The sequence below is a fragment of the Acinonyx jubatus genome, chromosome A3 (genome assembly GCF_027475565.1).
Source record: "Acinonyx jubatus isolate Ajub_Pintada_27869175 chromosome A3, VMU_Ajub_asm_v1.0, whole genome shotgun sequence".
NCBI classification, from domain to species: domain Eukaryota; kingdom Metazoa; phylum Chordata; class Mammalia; order Carnivora; family Felidae; genus Acinonyx; species Acinonyx jubatus.
In genome coordinates this window covers 88527190-88542261 of record NC_069388.1, presented here as the reverse complement: position 1 = coordinate 88542261, position 15072 = coordinate 88527190, and the positions used below count along the sequence as shown (strand labels likewise).

General features: G+C 47.8%; 1 long non-coding RNA gene across 3 annotated transcripts; it reads right to left on the bottom strand.

Moving 5' to 3' along the window:
• Window positions 1-1744: 1744 nt before the first annotated feature.
• Window positions 1745-14431, bottom strand: LOC128311232 (uncharacterized). 3 transcript variants are annotated; one of them, XR_008289409.1, is made up of 3 exons: window positions 14294-14431; window positions 4114-4953; window positions 1745-2018 (listed from the first exon to the last, which is right to left on the bottom strand). It is a non-coding gene; the product is annotated as an uncharacterized LOC128311232 (long non-coding RNA). The 3 variants fall into 3 exon arrangements; XR_008289410.1 differs by having other exon boundaries at window positions 4114-4956; window positions 14294-14419; XR_008289408.1 differs by lacking the exon at window positions 14294-14431 and having other exon boundaries at window positions 4114-14277.
• Window positions 14432-15072: the final 641 nt, after the last annotated feature.

Below are 15072 nucleotides of genomic sequence, written 5' to 3'. Positions count from 1 at the left end.
TTCAGGGTTTTTGTTTTGTTTGTTTTTTTCCAGCCTGCCGTGTCGGGTCTGCAGCCCCCTGTGCTGCCCGGGTTGTTCCTTCCTCACACAGCACGCAGGGCGGGAGAGCAGCTGGGACGGTGGCGGAGGTGCCCAGCGGGCCTCTCTCTCTCTGGCAGAAGCATTGAGCTAGAGGCAGTGGTTGGCTAACTGTGGTCCCCAAATGCAGTATCACCAACACCTGGGAACTTGTTAGAAATGCAAGCTCTGGGGCCCCACCCCAAACCTACTCTAGCAGAAACTCTGGAGGTGGGGCCGGCGCTCTGTTGTAACAAGCCCTTGGGGTGATGCACGCTCAAGTTTGGGAAGCACTGGACTAGTAGAAGCGGTTGAGAAGCAAGTTCAGCGCCCAGGCGGCGGCCAGGATCAGGCCCGAGGCGCTTAGAGGAGGTAGAGCGAGAGAGGCTTCTTTTTATTAAGCAGCGTGGCGGGCCCCACCCCCAGCGACCGAAGACTGAGCCTTTTTAGGCCACTGCTCCGGTGAGGTCAGGACCTGGCTGCTGCAGCTGCCCCAAGGGTTAGAAAGGGAAATCCCGTCGCGAAGGAAACAAGCCCAGTGGACGGCCAGCACTGCGAGGTTGGCAGGGGGCGTTTCCCTTTGGGGATGGAGGTGGGGCTGGGAAATAAGGACTTCCAGCTCCACTGAGGAACTGCGGTCGATTCAGCACGAGCGGGCGGGCAACGAGCACAGGAAGTTGAGTTGAAAGTGCCCGCGTAGTTCTTCTGGAAGTCACTTGGTGGAATCAACGCTGCTTGTTGGTCGTTTGCCGAACCTGTAAATGATCGCATGTGACTAACCTCCTCTGAGATGTTTGATCCTGCTCCTTCTCTTTAGCTAATAAGCAATTTGCCCTACTTGAAGAAGCAGCTTCGTACTGCGGAACCTTTTGCAGAACTGTAAATACACAGCCACGTCCATCCACGCCTGGGCTCGGTTTTGAAGATTAAAGGAAGTTTATTTGCTTTGGGATGTGTTTCTTCTTTGGTCATGTATTGGTTAAAAATATTATCAGCTAATGTTTGCATAGAGCTTTCCCTTTTCAAAGCACTTTCACGTACATTATGGTTCTGTCTGCAGAGTGGCTAACACACCAAATGCAAATGTTACTTTCCTTTTCTTTCTGTGACACAGCTTTTATTATTATTATCACCATTTTACAGATAAGGGAACTGGGACTCAGAGAGGTAATTTGTCCAAGGTCATTCACTACTAAGTGGCAGACCTGGGCCCACGATCGAGGGCCTCTGAAATTAGCCTACCGGTGCCAGGGCTGATATGGGGCAGACGCTGGCATTTTGCTCTTGGGGAAAGGGAGATGCATTACTGGATTGCTTTGGACATGCATGGGTCAGTGTGACGTGTGTAGGATATCTAGACTAGGTTTTTGAGTAGCTCAGCAAATGCTTTCACGTTTTATTTCTGTGACTTCATTTTGAATTTAGGTGGAATCAAATAGACTAACTCACAAGGAGAATGCATGGATCCTCATCATGATGGGAAAGAGATGAAATAACCTGGAAATCTTCCAACTTAAGGGGGCTGGGCAGAAGGGTGGGAACTTTGGCTCTGAGACTCAGGTTGTTGAATACCCAACAGGGATAAAGACCTCAGTGCTCCCCGACCCAGACCTTGATTTGATGGGATGTATCAGTCAGGGTCAGTTTGGCTTTGATGTAATAACAAATAATCCCCAGGTCACAGTGGTTTGACATAAAAGTTTATTCCTCGATCATGAAATGTGTCCACTGTGGGTCAAGAGGAGCTCTGTTTCCCACAGCCACCCAGGGACGCAGGCAGCTGGAACTGGACATGCTGCCTCCTCGACCCTGAAGGCAGGAAGCGAGGACGGGGCAAATCAAGCACTAATTCTCCAAGTGTTCATCCGGAAGTAATACAAGTTACTTCTGCTCTCATTTCACGGGCCAAAGCAAGTCATGAGGGGTTGGGGAAGTGCAGTAGGTACAATGCTGCCATGTGCCTGGAAGCAGAAGCAAAAGTATTTGGTTAGCAGCACTCATAACTAACACACAGGGAATAGTGTGTGCATGTGACGGGGATGTGGGGTCTCTAAGGTAGGTGTAAATGCGATCAGTTCTGCCCATTTCATGAGGGCAGGCATGGAGGCTTCTGCCTCCTGGGGACATATACTTGAAATTCCCATTCGATTGGTTGTCATTCCTCCCACTAGAGAACTAGATTCAGAAATTTAGACCAGGGTGGAAGAAATCTGACCCGAGGGAAGCCTGGTGGAAGGGATGAGTGGCAGTGGGGCAAACTCAGTAGACATTAATTTGTAAATTGAGACAGAATCCAGCAGAGGAAAGGACTTGGGGTATATGTGTCACCAGGGGCCTGACAGCTAAAGGAAAGTTCTGAAACAGCACAGCCTCAGCAGAAGCATTTCCTGCCTTCTTGCCATTTCACTCCCACTCATCCTTCCTGGCTAAACTCAGGTGACACCCCAGGAAGCCTTTGATGGTCTCTCGAGACTGAACCTGCCAATCACATCATTAGTAGCTTTAGTACATTTGTCCCATCTACTGTGCTGTGGACAGGGATCACATCTTGCTCAGTGCTGGCTGCGGTATGGGGGATGTATCAGAGTCTCAGCATGGAGGCAGAGAAACCAGCTGGAAGGCTGTTGCAGAAACCCAGGTGAGAAAAAAAATCATGGTGGTCTCCATTAGGGTTGTGGGCTGGGGATGCAGAGATGTATTGGAGACAGATTTAGTGACTCACGTCAACAGGATGGGGATCAATTATATGAGGGCACACAGGGGAGGTTTCTGGAAGAGCAACAGGGTGGATGGTAGCACCAAGGGGCCCACCAGAGGAAGAGCAGGTGGCTGAATGAAGTCAGCAAGGACATGTCCATTTGAGGCACATGTGGGACATGCCCAGAGACCCAAGAAGCAGCATATATGGGGACTTGAGGTTCAGGGGTGGGGGAAATTGGCTGGACCAAGATCTTATTATCTACCTCCTGGTTAAACTTAAACATCAAATCCTCCAACAAGGTCAGCCTTTTTAAAAGGACTTACTAAAAAACAAAAACAAACAAAACCATGTACAGTTGGGGAGATGAGACCACAGAAAATATGTGCAGTATAAAAATCATGAAATTCCTGAGCTACAAATCTTAAGAATCCAGCCAGAGTGATGCAAAGGCTTCCTAAAAAGAGCTGAGCATCCCTAAAAGGCTTCTTCATCATCACCCTGTTTGTCCCATTATCTTGTTTCCATATGTTGTTCCCATTCCATCTCTGCTGGACAGGAGCCTGCTCGCTGTCCTATCTGAGACCTGAACTGGAGATCACCCCTTTCATTCTCGAGGCTGCCCCTTCCCCATATCCTTTGTGGGCGAGGGTCAAGCCCCATTTGCGGGAACTGTGCAGTGCAAGGGGACCAATCCTCAGAGCCCCCATCATTCCACTTGGCCATTGTGCACCCCCCCCCCCACACACACACACAACACCTTCCCTTTCCCCAAACACTGAGATGCTCCCTCCGGGTGCCTGGGCTCCATTTCCACTCCTCTAGGTTCTGGTTTGTGACTGTGGGCAAGGTGATTTCCCTCACCCAGCCTCCTTCTCATCTGTAAAAATGGGACTTACGCTAGCTCCTTTGCAGGTTCCTTTGCAGAGCATCAAATGAGCCACACTGTGGCAATGTCCTATCTCGGACCTTGTATGTAGCAGACGCTCAGATGGTCTCCTCCTTCTAAGCCATCCCATCCCCTGATTCCTCTGCCCCCTTCACAGGGAAAGGGTCTTACAATATTTTAACTATAAATAGCCATGGCAACCAAAGTTAAAATTTATACAATAATCAGTAAGGATATTATGTATTACCTAAGAGAATGGAGGCAATGATGTGTAGGTGCCCAGGCACCCGGCTTGGCACGGAGCAGGAGACCTTCCTCAGCCTCCCCAGCTGGAGACGACAGCTCTCCAAACACCTCCTTCCCTACATATTCAAGCAGCCCTAGGGCCTGCCACCTCCACTCTAAACTGTTCAGAACTTGTCCCCTCTGTCAGGCTTCCCGCGGCTCCCCGGCTCTCACTCCCGCTTACCTCCTTGCCCTCTCCCTGCGGTTGCCTTTCTCACAGACGTGGATCACATTGCCTTGGATTCCGACCTCCTGGGCCTGGAGGTTTCGCCAAAGCCCTGGAATTGGAAAGACCAGGCGCCTGGGCCATCCTGCAGCCAATCAGGAAAAGCTTCAGACGCTTGCCACTCAAAGTGTGATCCGTGGACCTACAGCAGTGGTGCGATGAGTTTGTCAAGAGGGCAGACTCTCAGTAGGCCCCAGAGCTGCTCATTCAGTGTCTGCATTCTAACAAGACTTCCAGGTGATTCCTAGGCACCCTCAATATTGAGAAGCTCTGCGTTAGAAGCCTTTGGAGATAAATGGGCCAGAGGTAAAAAGGACGCAGCCGTGCCCCATGGAGCGGGAGAGGCGATCTTGGGAACACCTGCACTAACGGACTGAGTCACTCGAGGTCACTCTGGCACTGTTCCTGGGGAAGTATTCTGGATTGCCAACACTGTACTATTTATCTGCTAAGCCAGGGAGGGGGTATGAGCTGATGCCTCCCTCTTCTTGCCATTCTTTAGGGTTGTCCTAATGGAGGCATGACTAGGCCATGACCCACATCCACCTGTCATTTGGCCACTTCAAACCACAATAAAACATGAATTTGAGCATCCAACTTTTGGAAAGCAATCTAATTATTTATAGTGAAGCAAGAGTCCGTAAGACAGAAAATAGGTGTCAAGGCAGAAAGAGGCCACAGGGAACAGATTGGCCACTCAAACAAAAACGTGTAGTGGGCTAAGGACACCTGAATGAGGCAATGATGGGCACTTACCTGGGCCTGCCTGGATCCACCAGCCCAAGAAGAACCTCACAGCTGCTAGAAAAAGGAGGAAGAGGAACCATGACGTGCAGCAAGCCTGGGAGCAGCCCACAAGGCCTGGGTGAAGAGCTTAGGTTTCTAAGTACATGCTGATTGGTATAGAAAAGTCAATGCAGTGGGTTTCTTAGAAAGTATCCCTGGGGCCCAGGGAAGAGGCTGCCCCTTGGCCATGAGAGCCTCTTTGGAGGGAGGCAGGTAAACACCTTTATGTGATCTACCAGTTGTGCGACGTCTGTGTACCGCTTCCTGTGGGCACGCCTGGGACGCAGACCCCAACATCACCACTGAAAGGAAACCTCAGGATCAGGGATGTCAGATTTAGCAAACAAAAATACAGGGCATCCAAGTTAAATTTGAAGGTCAGAGAAGCAACATAAAATTTTTTAGTATAAGTACCTACCAGATACTACATTCCAGAGCAACCCTGCTCAGGTTTAGAGTCTGTCTGTCCCCAAGGCGTGAGACTAGGAGAGGCTTGGGTTGAAAGAAAGTCTCCACCTAGGGCCCAGGGGTACCCTCCTAAAACCTACCCTATTTCTGAAATCAGAGAGAAAGCGGACTTTGTTAATTTGTGGGTGGGGCAGTCTTTTGCGAGAGGCTATGCATACTGTTTGCTTTTAAATATTTTGACCTACTGAGGCACCTGGGTGGCTCAGTAGGTTAAACTTCCAACTACAGGTCATGATCTCGCAGTTTGCGGGTTCGACCCCCACGTCCGGCTCTGTGCCAACAGCTCAGAGCCTGGAGCCTGCTTCAGATTCTGTGTCTCCCTTTCTCTCTACCCCTCCCCTGCTTGTGCTCTGTCTCTGGCTCTCTCTCTCTCAAATAAATAAACATTAAAAAAATTTAAATGTTTTGCCCTACAAAGATGGGAACAACCAACATGTTTTTTACATTATCATGTATCCAGTGGGGTAGTTCAAAGAATGTAAACCAGAAAGTATTATAGTTTTGATAATTTCAAGTCAGGTTCCTGTAGGAGATGGACTGGTTTTCTTAGTCCAGACCAATAAAATCGTGCTTAACCAGAAAAACTGCTCCTATGTAAGCAGGCTTTTATTCATTGAGACTTGTAGAAGAAACTGTTGGTAACTATTTACCTGATCAAACAGTCTAAAGGTATTTCTGAGCATAAAATCAATAAGCTCTTGTGTATGTCAACAACCCAAATTAAATGATAAATTTAGGGAAAACATTTACAAAACAAATGAATGGAAAAGTGTTATATACTTAGTATGCTTCATATGTAAGAAAAAAGATAAACACCCAAAAGGCAGGGGAAGGCAAAGGACACGAACATTCACAAAAGAAGAAATACAAATGACCAATAAAGATATAAAAAGTCCAGCCTCATTAATAATCATAGCAAACTGACGGATCACAGAATGAAAATACTTAATTTTGCAAAGACTGTAACAATTCTCTTTCCCAATTCTCTTTACACCGAGGGGACCAGCAATTCATGTACCCTTTTGGGAAGCAATTCAGCAATGTTTATCAACAAATTTCATAAGGTTTATACCCTCCAGCTCATTAATTTCACTTCTAAGAAAGTGGTGCACAGAAATGTAGGTACAAGGATCTTCATAGAAGACTTACTTATAACAACAGAAAACTACAAACAATCTAAGTGTCCTATATTAAAGATTGATTGATTTATAGGAGGTGAGCCCATTAAATTATTATGCAGCCATTATAATGATTTTACTAATTTTATTTTATTTTCTTAAGTGTTTATTTAGTCCAATGTTAATCACTATTAATGTTGGGGACAGTATATTTAAAAATCTTGTCTGCTTTCACATTAAAATAGTATTTTTGAAAACTATTTGGCAACATTGGAAACTATTTACCATATGAAATCAAAAGAAAATATTAGTATATATTACCAAAATTTGTAAGTAGATATGTACAAAGATTAGAGGAGAATACATCAAAATATTAACAATGGATCTCTTGGCGATTTTTTTCTTCGTCCTACCTTTCTTCTAAAATTTCTACAAATAAGTATTATTCCTATACTTGAGAAATAGAACATTATTATTGAAAAAAAGACAACTGGAAAGCAGGTCCTTGAGAAAGAAGGAAGCAGATCCGGATTACTAACAGAATGATTTCAGTTTTGCCCATTGCAGCCACTTGGAGAACTCCAAGAATACTGGTGCCCAGGCCCCACACCCAGAGATTCTCCTTGAATGGGCCTGGGTGGGGACTCCAAGCCTCATGTCCTTGGCAACATCTAGCCACACCCGGGTGAGGTCTAATGTTTGGCCAGGCTGGGACCCACTGCTTGCACAAGCCATCACACGTTTCTGCAGGAGTTTAGGCCTCTGTGTCTGATGGAGGAGGAACTGCAAGACCTGGTCTCAAGCCCCATCAGTGGCCCGCTGTAGCTGTATGCTTTTGGCAAGCCATTTGACCCAACCTTAGTTTGTCTGTCCGTACAATGGGAATTTTTAATGCCTACCACAAGAGTCGGGGTATGGCCTCGAGGGAGAGGGTAAATGAGAAAGGTCTGTATAAAATAGAAAACATATAGAATGAGCTCTTTGTGAGAACCTGGAAACTCAAATGATAACACTTATCTTTGATCAATGAAATACCCTCGGCAACAGGGGAACCCGTGTAAATAAGCGGGTTTGTTTCTAAGCTCTGTCAGTCTTGTAACTTGCCTTGATTTGGAGATTCCGCAGGCAGGTGCTGTCAGATGTGGACGCCCGGGACAGTCCTAGCCTAAGGGCTCATGGCCAGTAGACAGCAACCAATAGATCTGAGTTGGTTCAGACCGTTTGGTCATCTTGCTTTGAGAGATGGCTGGCTTCCAGAAGCCAAAACCTTGTTCTCATGAAAATGTGCCTTTGCATTTTAAATAAATGTCGCTTCCCAATACATGTTTCTTATTTAACCGTCTCCTTGGGAGGTTGCGTGGCCATTGCTTAAAATGTCTTGGGAATTCCTCTTTTGAGATTGCCTTTGTCTAAGCTAAATTTTTTTTCTGGGTAATTTCAATCAGTGAATTCATTCTCTATCCTTTGGAGAGGAGCTTAATTTTAGAAAGCAGTCAAAAATATCTTTCAGAACCAAACCTGATGATTAAGATGGCATTCAAACCTAGAGAAGACATTTCTTTAAGTGAAGAGGTCACTCTTAAAGTACACGTGTGCCTATTTGCTACCCAGTGTATTCCCAGCACCCTGCCCAGTGCCTGGGACCCAGATGTTCAACATATTGCTGTTGAATGGTAAACAGAGCCTGGCTCTCTACGGGGACCCATAAACTGGCTCCAAAGGTAAGTGTGAAGGCTTTGGATCAAAGCAACCTATATGGGATTTATAACATTCTAGCTTGTATGCTGATTGGAAATTAGTCCCTTTCTTTGGTAAGTATGCTATGTATATACCTTATGCATTTGACTAGAGAGAAAGTGTTGCAGTTTCTTCCCCTTACTGGGGCTAATACTGGATTTCCTTTCCTAAAGCAACACTAATCAGCGACACTGGGCAAAGTCAAGCATTTTTGGAATTATTTTTCATGCCAGCCCAATCCACAAAACAACCAAGCATGGTATTTGTTAGTTACCAAGGACAATGCCTGAAACAAAATTCACATTGTCACACGAGGATTTCAAGACACTGACATTAATCCAGACTTGCACATTAGCGAAGGTCCACACCTCCGGCCTTAATGAATTTGAGGAGTGTGGAGTTAGGCAACTCATAGCCCAGAAAGAGAGCATCGTCTGAGAGTTTGAACTCCTGGGCTGTCCCAGCTCCGCAGCTAACTAGCTGAGCAGCCTGGGGAGAACATTTCACACTTCCCCCACTTGGTCTTTATGTCCTTATCTTTGCAGTGATCTTGCACTCTTAAAGTCACCTTATCTATGCAGTTATCTCCACTCTTAAAAGTCGCCAAAGCTAAACTGAGAACCCTGAAGGCTGACAAGGGGTAAGAGGACAGGTGGAGAGTAGCAGCCACCCCCGTGGTAGGTGATGGACAAGAAAGCAAGGTCCTGCTCAGCTAATGGGGAGACTTTTACAGTAGCCGAGCCAATCTCAGCTAAGCCAGAGTCCCTGCTCTGAAGGAGAAAGAAAGCCAAAGCCAAAGCTCAACTGCTTCTGGCAATGGAACCGTTTCCAGGAAGGGAACACACAGGTCATCTGAGGTCAAGTTCAGGGCACACAGCCAGCCGCCAGGCGGGAAGGAAGCTGCAGTGAATGCCTGCTTGCCTGCTCTCCAAGTCTTTCACCTTCTGAACACAAGTGCTGTACCAGCCCCTTTGCAGGTCTCCCAGGGGACCGCAGAGGCTCCTTCCAGACCCAGGCCTTCTGGCTCCGGCCTCACAGACACAGCCTACGCAGAGGTGCTGAGAGGAAGCAGGTAGGAGACAGCGTGAGCAGTGGAGCCTCGCTGGCCTGTCTTGTCATTGTCCTGCAGAGAAGAGGGGCCCAAGTGCTCCGTTTAAAGCATTTGAGCATTCCTCATCCACTGTTGCCCTCCCCGCCCCCAGGACACACAGGACACGCTCTCAGCTCTCTGCCTTGGTCCATGGTGTTAACTCCACTGTCTTCCAGCTTCTGCTCTACAAATCCTGCTTTCGTGTAGTGCCTAGCTCATAGGCCATGTGACCCATGCAGTTCCCTTTGCTGGAAGTGGCACCTGTTGTAGACTGTCTTGCGTCACACTTGAAAGGAAGCATCGTCTCTCCCCGTTTGGGACCACGCTGTCTGTACCCACTCTGCACCATCACATTATGCCTATCCCTTCCTTTGCCCATACTGCTTACCTGCCTGCCATCATGTTCCTCACCTCACCACCCAGGGCTCGGCTCAGCTAGACTCTCTGAAGGACTTTCCACCCACAAAGACCTAGCAGCCCCACTTACTGAGTGGCCGCTCTGTGCCCAGACGTTTGTCTACAGTATTTCTTATCCTGAAACACCCCTGCAAAGCAGGCGCAAAGATAGTTTCACTTTCAGACTTCAGGAAAACAGAGGCTCAGAGAGGTGCAGGAACTTGTCCAAGATGCACGGCTGGTTAGTGGCCGAGCCAGGACTGGAGCCCAGGTATAATGCCTACACCTAAACCCCCCATCTCTTCCGTGCTACTTTTTCATTCATAAGACAAATATTTTGAACTTGAGGCTATACGAACCTTGAAGATCACCTTTCTTGTTTTCAGAGCAAGGAACCCAAGGAGTAGACAGGCCGGACGACTTGCCCACCCCATTTCCTCATTCCTTGCATGTGCTGGCACTGGGGACCCAGGAACCATCTATCCGCTGCAGGGGGCCACCAGTGCCAGGTAACATTCTCCGGGGCTTCCAATTGCAAGCCTCCTGACACACACCTGCCTTGCAAGCAGGGCCCCGAAGGAGGCAAGAGAGAATGTTCCAGCAAGCTTAGAGCCACGGGATTATTAGTTCAGCTGTATACAATGATAAAACCCCAAACAGCAGTGACTTAGGTTTATACCTTTCTCATGTAGAAGTCTGAGGAGGGCAGTATGGGGCTAATGCTGCTGATTAACCCACCCAGGGCCTGAGGCCTCTTTTGTCTTCCACAGGTCCCTCCTAATGAGGCCCTGCATGGTCCCCAGTGTCCCCAGGATCACCTGGCACAGGGGAGTCTGAGAGCAAGCTCAGAGGGCTCACTGCCTGTCTTCTACTTGTACCCTTCACACCAGAGAGGCAGCTCTGAGTCTGGCTGGGGCAAGCATGCTGCAGGCAGCATTAAGGGGTAAGAGTGTGGGGGACATTTCATTGCTTAGTCCAAGGGGCCCTTCTCAAGCTCAGCCTACTTCTTGTCTTCTCCCCTTCTTCCTTCTTTCCATCTGTCTAATGTTTATCGAGCTGTGCAGTCCTGTGTGCCAGGCACTGGAGGTACAAAGAGGGATAGGCGCATTCTGTGCTTGAACAAAGAGATGAGGAAATAGACCATTTTAATGCTATGTGGCAAGGGCAACCATAAGATACATGCAAAGTTAATGAGCTTTGTGCTCAACAGGAGCACAAAGGCCGGACCCCTGACCTTCCCCCTCCCAGCCAGGTAGGAGGTCAGCAAGGGCTTCCTGAAGAAGGTGCTTACTGATGAGACAGACCTGAGAAATATTAGGGGGCAGTAGCTAGCCCCAGATGATTGCCTGGATGTTGGGGATGAGTGAGAGGGAGGAGTCAGACGCTCCCAGTTTTCTAGCTGCAGTGGCCGGAGGAGTGATGGTGCCACCGTGGGTACAGAGCACACAGACCTTCTCCCATGACAGTGCTCTCTTGCCTTGGGGAACACCCCCGCTTCAGGTGGCTGTCACCTCCCCGGTACGACCCTTTTCCATTGCTAAGGACATGTACATGGGCCCTTTTTATTGTAAAGGTTTTAGGTCAAGTGCCCTCGGGAGATGAAGTCCCCTCGACCCTGGTCTAGTGAGTCAGATGCAGGAGCACAGTCTGTACCAGGCAGCCTCCAGGCCAAACCAAGCTGATTTCCCAAGTGTCACCTGAGCCTGCTGTGCCTCATGGAAGCTTTGGCTCTAAAAAACCACCTGTAGTGAACATCTGCCACTTTGTGGAGAACCAGTGAATGAATCCCCTTCCTGTGTTTGGGGACTTTCCCACTGTGGTTGGAGGTAGAGATGGCCTCACACAGTGAAGATGAAAAGTCAGATACTATCTGACTCCCTTGCAGCTACCTGGCATGTCAAGGACACGTGGCCGAGACTACAACTAACATATACCTCCCAGAGTCTCAGGGCTGTGAGGATCTTTGTGTGGCAGAGGCGGTTACAGGGGGATCACTTTCTCCTAACAGCCATGGTGCACACTCTGGGACCTTGCAAATGACAGGCCTGAAGCTTGAGCCTCAGTAGGTTCACACTAGCTTACTTCTGTTTGCAGTTAAGGACCGTGACAATTCCTTGGCAGGTGATCAGTCCAGCAGGGTACATGGCTAGGGCAAACGCAGGGGAGAGGGGAGCACAGACTTTGTCTGGAGGACAGTGAGTAAAACCATTCAGCCAAACAGAGGATTCTTTCACAGGGTGAAAGAAGGGGAAGATAAGGTTGGAGAACCCCCAAAACCCAGTCAAGTAGCCTGGTCATCACCTTGTAAGAGGCACCAACATTTTCTAAATGAACTTTTATTTTGGAACAATTATTTATTATTTATTTATTTTTAAAAGTTTATTTACTTTTGAGAGAGAGAGGGAGAGTGCGAGCAGGGGAAGGGCAGAGAGAGAGGGAGACGGAGAATCCAAGCAGGCTCCACAAGGATCCAGTGCAGAGCCTCCACTGGATCCAAGAGGATCCAGTGCAGAGCCTGATGCAGGGCTTGAACCCACGAACCATGAGATCATGACCTCCAAAGTGACCAAAGTCGGACGCTTAACCGACTGAGCCACAGGCGCCCCTTGGAATAATTATTAAGTAAGCTAAACGCCCAATGTGGCGCTTGAACTCATAACCCAGAGATCAAGAGTCATGCTGTACTGACTGAGCCAGTCATGTGCCCCAACTTTAGAGTAATTATATATATATATATATATATATATATATATATATATATATATATTTTTTTTTTAAAGTAAGCTTCACGCCCAGTGTGGGGCTGGAACTCACCACCCCAAGATCGAGAGCCACAGGCTTTACTGATTGAGCCAGTCAGGGGCCCAGGAATAATTTTAGATTTACAGGAAAGTTGCAAAGATAGTACAGAAAGTTTCCTATCGCCCCTGATGCTAACATCTTGCATTGTATGCTACATTTGTCAAGACTAAGAAGCTGATACTGGTATATTATTATTTACTAAACTCCAGGCTTGATTTGGATTCCACGGCTTTTTCCGCTAATGTCCTTCTTCTATCCCAGGATCCAATCCAGGATACACTTTGCATTTAGATGCCAATCTTTTTACAGGAGAATATTAAATATGATTAAAGCTGTTTCAGGAGAATCGTCTGATGGAACATCCAGGTTGGAACAGGATGTAGGGTAGAAAGGCATTTGTAAAGGCATTCCAGAACCTTCACCAAATTTCCAAATGCATCTCAGTGCCTGGTGCCTGAAGAGGCTCACCACCTTGAAGGTGCAGTTGCCAGGAAGAGGAGATCTGGGCCACTGGAAGCACGTCTGCCTGCTCAGGACCCACTGGGCCAAAGGCATATTTAGGATGCACCCGGGGGCCTCCACCCAGCAGTGTTAGCAAGCTAGCAGTTCTTCCTGCCTGGGCAACAAAAGTGGACTGGTACATCTGAAAAGGCAGCCAAGGAAATGCATGCAAGTCTCGTCTTGTCTCCCTTAACCAGCAGTCTGTTGTGAAAACAGAACAGACTCCGGAGTCAGGAAGGACCTGGGTTTGAGTCCTGGCTTCACCACTTACAGCGGGACTCTGGGTGAGTTCCTGAACTTCCCTGAGCTTCAGTTTCCTTACTGGTAAAAACTGGGATCTTAAGCCTCCCTCATAAGATTAATGAGAGGATGATACAACATTTAAGAAGGGTTCACTAGGGCATCTGGCACACAGTAGGCATTCAGCAATCATCAGCTCCCTTGACAACTTGAGCATGGGATCTGGGCTCAGAATTTTTTTTGCATATCCTTGTAGTGCTTAGCACACAGAAGGCACTTCATAATTTGGTGACCATACTATGGAGCTCACAAATCCAATGGCCCCAGAAAGGGCACAACATGTCTCCACTTACATCATTCACTTATTTAGTGAGTCTGTATCAGGCAAGTCTGTATCACCAAATAGCAGTAAATAGAGAAATGCCAGGCACTGTGCTAAGTGACCAAGACATGGTCTGTGTCAAAAATGGCAAAGCCCATTGGTCTCCAGACAACTTTCATTCAGGTCTGGCACACGGTTGGACATAGATGAATCAGCAGTGTGTCCAAGAGCACAAATACCGGTTCCTTCTGGGTGGTGCAAGGGAAGAGCCTCACAGAGACAGGAGTAGACTTGGGACTGGCAGAATCAGTATCCCTTTCAGTAAAAAAGAGCAGAAGATGAGAGAGAAGCATTGCGTTATGTGGGAAACACAAGATGTCGTCTGGACCCACAGGTAGTCCTGTGGGGTTTACGGTATGAGTGGTGGGAGGTAAAGTTACAAAAACATGGCAGCTCTAATACTTCCACACAGGAAGGGCTGGGGGGCGGCTGTCTGGTGGCAGGGGCTGGCAGAAGACCTGACTTGAAGCTATGCTTTTACACAGCAGCTACAGCTTTTCTGTACGGTAGTCTCCCCCTTATCTGAGAGGGACACGTTCCAAGATGCCCAGGGGAAGCCTGAAACCACAGATAGTACTAAACCCTAAACATACTCTATTTATTCCTACACATACATACCTGTGATAAAGCTCGATTTATAAAGTAGCACAGTAAGACATCGACAATAATAATTAACAAATTAGAACAATTATAACAACATACTGTAACAGGAGTTTTGTGAATGCCCCTTCTCTCTCAAAATATCTTATTGTGCCGTACTCTACGCTTCTTCTTGTGATGCTGTGAGATGATAGAATGCCCACGTGATGAGACGAAGTGAGGTGAATGACAGGCATTATGACACAGCAATAGGCTACTACGGACTTTCCCTCAAGATGTCAGAAGGAGGGTCATCTGCTTCCAGAACAATGGCTGACTGCTGGTAACCGAGCTGCGGGAAGTGAAACTGCAGATAAGGGCCGGGAATAAGGTGAGGTGGCCTGGGGAACAGATGGTCGCTGGTAGTAGCAATGGGCGGGCAGGGTAAGGAGTGAGCATCGTAGCCACTCCTGACATGGCCATGCGAGGAAGGGAGCCATGTGACCGCTAGGAAAAAGGAGGCGGGGTGAATGCATTTGGGGGAGTCAACTGCAATGCCCACTACACCTTCAACTAGAGAGCAGACAATGAGGTGCAGGAAGACTTGAGAGATTTCAGAGATTGAGAGATTTCAGAATTTGGTGAGAAAGGGGTTGGAAGAGAGCTGGAGGGCAAGGATGACTCCAAGGCTTCTAATGTGGTCAACCTCGTGAAGAAACAGGCTTTGTTGTCCCGGGGGAGGGGGAAGGGGCAGGGTGGGGTGAGAACTCTGTTTTGCACACACTGAGCAGAAGGGAGATCCAGGTAATGACACCCAG